Below are 5,234 nucleotides of genomic sequence, written 5' to 3'. Positions count from 1 at the left end.
ACTGTACCAATTAGTTCAAGGGTACTTCCCACTTTCTCTTCTAAGAGGTCAATGTAGCTGAATTTATGTTGAGGTCTTTGATCCATTTGGACTTAATTTTTTTATTAGTTCAAATTAGGAACAAGCTTGCTTCACGTGTCAATCCCTTCTCCCTCTCCCTCTCCCTCTCCCTCTCCTCCCCCCAACATCCCACCTGCCCCTAGACATCCCCCCTCCACTCCCCAGGCAGGGTAAGGCCCTCAAAATGGGCTCCCCAAAGTCTACCACGTCATCCTGGGCCAGGCCTAGGCCCTTCCACATGTTGGACTTAAGTTTTGTGCATGGTGATAGACATGGATCTATCTTCATTCCTCTACATGCCAGCATCCAGTTATGCCAGCACCACTTGTTAAAGATGCTTTCTTTATTCCATTGTATAATTTTAGCTTCTTTGTCAAAAATCAGGTGTTCATTGGTATGGGGGTTAATATCAGGGTTTTCAATTCGATTCCATTGGTCTACCTGTCTATTTTTGTGCCAATTCCAAGCTGTTTTCAGGACTTCTATAATAGAGCTTGAAGTCAGGAATGGTGATGCCTCCAGGAGTTCCTTTATTGTACAGGGTTATTTTGGCTATCCTGTCTTTTGTTTCTCTATATAAAGTTGAGCACTGTTCTTTACAGGTCAGTGAAGAATTGTGCCAGGATTTTGATAGGGATTGCATTGAATCAGTAGATTGCTATTGGCAAGATTGCCATTTTTACTGTGTTGATCCTACCTATCCAAGAGCATGGGAGATCTGTCCATTTTCTGGCATCTTCTTTAATTTCATTCTCTAAAGACTCAAAGTTCTTCGTATATAGGTCTTTCACTTTTTTGGTTAGCGTTACTCCAAGGTATTTTATGTTGTTTGTGGCTATTGTAAAGGGTGATGTTACTCTGATTTCTTTCTCAGCCCTCTTGTTGTCTGTATATAGTAGGGCTAATGATCTTTTGAGTTAATCTTGTATCCTGCCACTTTTCAGAAGGGATTTTATCAGCTGTAGGAGTTCCCTGGTAGAGTTTTTTGGGTCACTTATATAAACTATCATACCATCTGCAAACAGTGAAAGTTGACTTCTTCCTTTCCAATTTGTATTCCCTTGATCTCCTTTTGTTGTTTTATTGCTCTAGCTAAAACTTCACGGACAATATTTAAGAGATATGCAGAGAGTGGACAGATTTGTCTTGTTCCTGATTTTAGAGGAATCTCATTGAGTTTCTTTACATTTAGTTTGATGTTGGCTGTTGGTTTATTGTATATTGTTTTTTATTATATTCAGTTATGTTCCTGTTATCCCTGAAATCTCCAGGACCTTTATCATGAAGGGGTGTTGGCTTTTTGTCAAAGGCTTTTTCAGCATCTAGTTAGATGATCATGTGGTTTTTCTTTTTCAGTTTGTTCATATGGTAGATTACATTGATCGATTTTTGAATGTTGAACCAACCCTGCATCCCAGGGATAAAGCCTACTTTATCATGGTGGATGATTTTTCTGATATGTTCTTGTATTCAGTTTTGCCATTATTTTGCTGAGTATTTTTGCATCAATGTTCATGAGGGATATTGGTCTGTAGTTCTTTCTTAATTGTGTCTCTGTGTGGCTTGGGTTACAAGATAATTGTAGGCTTGTAAAAAGAGTTTGGCAATGACCCTTCTGCTTCTATTGTGTGGAATACTTTGAGAATTGGTATTAGATGTTTTTTGAATTTCTGGTAGAATTCTGCACTGAAACCTTCTGGCTCTGGGCCTTTTTTTGGTTGGGAGACTTTTGATGTCTGCTTTTATTTCCTTAGGGGTTATTATAGGTCTGTTTAAGTTGCTTGTCTGTTCTTGGTTCAATTTTGGGAAGTAATATCTGTCCAGAAATTGTCCATTGACTTTAAATTTTTGGATATTGTGGAGTACAGGTTTTCAAAGTATGAAGTGAACATTCTCTGGATATCCTCAGTGTCCATTGTTATGTCCCCCTTTTCATTTCTGATTTTTTTAATTTGCATGTTCTCTCTCTGCCTTTTGGTTAGTTTGGATAAAAGGTTTGTCTATCTTATTGATTTTCTTGAAGAACCAACTATTTGTTACATTGATTCTTTTAATTGTTTTCTTTGTTTTGAATTCATTGATTTATCCCCTCAGTTTGATTATTTCCTGGCTTGTACTCCTCCAGGGCTAATTTGGTTCTATTTGTTCTAGAGCTTACAGTTTTTATGTCAATTCTCTGATGTGACTATTCTCTAGTTTCTTCATGTGAGCACTTAGAGCTATGAACTTTCCTCTTAGTACTGCTTTCAAAGGGTCCCATAAGGGTTTGGGTAAGTTGTGTCTTCAGTTTCATTGACTTCTAGGAAGTCTTTAATTTCTTTCTTTATTTCTTCCTTGGCCCAGGAATGGTGCAATTGCATGTTGTTCAATTTCCACGAGTTTGTAGGTTTTCTGTGATTTGTGTTGTTCTTGAACTCTAACTTTAAAGCATGGTGGTCTGGTAATACACAGGGGTTATTCCAATTTTTTGTACCTGTTGAGGTATGTTATGTGGCCAAGTATGTGTTCGATTTTAGAGAAGGTTCCATGTGATGCTGAAAAGAAGGTATATTCTTTTGTATTTGGGTGGAATGTTCTACAAATGTCTGTTAATCCCAATTGTCAAAACTTCTGTTAGTTCCTTTGTCTCTTTGTTAAGTTTCTGTCTGGTGGTCCTGTCCAGTGGTGAGAGTGGGGTGTTGAAGTCTCCCACTATAACTGTGTGAGGTATTATTTATGATTTGAGTTTTAATAAGTTTCTTTTATGAACATTGGTGCCTTTGTATTTGGGGCATAGATGTTTAGAATTGAGACTACTTCCTGATGGATTTTTCCTGTGATGAATATGAAATGACCTTCTTCACCTCTTTTGATTGATTTTAGTTTGAAATCTAGCTTGTTAGATACTAGGACAGCTATCCCGGCCCATTCTTAGGTTCATTTGATTGGAAAATCTTTTCCAATCTTTTCCCAAACTTTAATTCTTAGGTATCTTCTGTCTTTGAAGTTGAGGTGTGTTTCTTGTATGCAGCAGAAGGATGGATTCTGTCTTTGTATCCATTCTGTTAAACTGTGTCTTTCTATAGGCGAGTTAAGACCATTAATATTGAGGGAAATTAAGGCCATTGAGTGCTTATTCTTGTTTGTTTTTGATTTGTTGTTGGTAGTGGTATGGTGTGTGGATTTACCCTGCTGTTTCTTTTGGCTTTTGGTAATGTGAGATTATCAATTGCCTATGTTTTTGTGAGTGTAAAAAAATGGAATGCTTCACAAATGTGCATGTCATCCTTGTGCAGAGGCTATACTAATCCTCTCTGCACCCTTCCAATTTTAATATATGTGCTGCCAAAGAGAGCACTTAGTGGGATTCTTTACAGATTATGATTTTCAATTGTTGTCCTGAAATAATGTACCTCTTGAAGCCATTTGATGAAGATAGTCAACGTTTTGATTGATTTGTTAATTAAAAATAAAACTTCATACAAAATAAAAGCAATTATTTACATACTAATTATACAATTCTTCATTTCTGTTTTCCTTATTGTTGTGTACAAGAGATAGCATTGTATAAAAAGTTTATTGGTAATAATTTTTAAATTTGTTGAAATTAAAGGAAATGTCTCATGACTGCAGTGTGTTAACTAAAAACAATCATTTCTATCACTATAAAGGCTTCAAAACACTTTATAACATTTCTATGTATTTCTTTCCAGATGGAACACTGTAAATTCTACATGAAATGAGCTTTAATGTTTTTCTGCTTTACAGTAAAATAAGTTTATGGCTTCTTCAATAGACTAAATCTCTTTAGTTCCAAGAAATCAGCTTCTAAAGTCAGCCATGTGGTAATATGCCCTGTGCCATATTCCTGCCCTTTGTGTATGGCAGGATTATGAACAATTTTGTTAGGAATCCATAAATCCATGCTGACAGTGAACTCACCAATAATCTCATAAGAATTTCATTATTTTGGATAATTACATTTTAAAAGAAAACTATGTGATTCAAAATCCTGTTGACATTGGTTTTTAGCAGTTGGCATTATTAAAACATCATCATATATAAGCTTATAAAAATAGGACAATTAGTTTGGAAAGATATTACTATCACAGCAACCATATTTCGGAGTAAGCAAAATAAAGAAGACAGACACAAGTCCCCATGACTAATATTCAGTAGGGAATGTGAGGCAATATCCCTTCATAGCTCTTATCACTTCTTGCCATTTGACTTGAAGTCTAGAACTTATTTTGCCAGTCCAGCAGACAACCAATAGCATATCCCAAAGCACACTCTGCTTCCAATTATTGAATGTCTACTATCACAAAGAGGCTGAGAATATGTGCTTGCTAATTTTTTCCCATACTAACACTACAACCTTTGAAATTCCTATTTGAGTGGTTTAACACCTTGATTTAGATTGAAAGTGATGCAATATTTCTCCCTTTGTATTTCAAATGTATTAGAGACAAGAACCTTGGGTTTATTCAAAGAAGGGAATGGTTTGCTCAACAATCCACCTTCAGAGAAACAAAGCATATTCAAAACCGAATGTGAAAGCAGCACAAAATTATGTGGCTTCTCTTTCATAATTATTCACAATTGCATTGGTTCTCATTTGATTTGGTGGCTTAACATAATACCTCTTTTGTCTGAAAAAAATCCTTGCTTTGAACATGGTTATTTGTTGCTAGTGCTTAAAGGACAAGGAAATAAAGCAAAACTTTCCTAGAGAAACATACATTCACTTTGTCTTCTAGGTGTTCCCAAAAGATATCAAGCATGAATTGACTTTTAAAAAAATCCCCAAGACTGGTATGTATACTCAGTTGGTACAACTTTCTCCAAGCACACATAAACTTGGAGTGGATCAGATTTGGCATTGGGTAGGGCACTGAAGTACAGGTAACAACACCACATGGTGACAGAACAAGTAGCATCCAGGGGTATGTTGACCCCTATATAACAACTGCTACTTTTGACAATAGTTTATTCTCCAGAGAAGAGTAGAGAGAGGGTGTACAACCTGAAATAACAGCCATGGAAAAGGCTATGATGACTTCCTCTTCTCCTGTACATTGCAAATGCCTCGGTCAAAAGAAAGGAGAACTGAACAAGGAAGAAAAATGAAGAAAGGTGGGACAGAAAGAAGGAAAGAAAGAATGAATAAAAGAAGAAAGGAAGGAAAAAGGGAT

General features: G+C 36.2%; 1 non-coding gene across 1 annotated transcript; it reads right to left on the bottom strand.

The window, feature by feature from the left end:
* Positions 1 to 3,290: 3,290 nt before the first annotated feature.
* LOC113833981 lies at positions 3,291 to 3,397 on the bottom strand. The gene has a single exon (XR_003482213.1). It is a non-coding gene; the product is annotated as a U6 spliceosomal RNA (small nuclear RNA).
* Between the last annotated feature and the right edge of the window lie 1,837 nt (positions 3,398 to 5,234).

Source organism: Cricetulus griseus, chromosome 2 (genome assembly GCF_003668045.3).
Source record: "Cricetulus griseus strain 17A/GY chromosome 2, alternate assembly CriGri-PICRH-1.0, whole genome shotgun sequence".
NCBI lineage: Eukaryota > Metazoa > Chordata > Mammalia > Rodentia > Cricetidae > Cricetulus > Cricetulus griseus.
The sequence above is the reverse complement of the archived record's forward strand: the minus strand, read 5'-3'. Positions and strand labels throughout refer to the sequence as shown.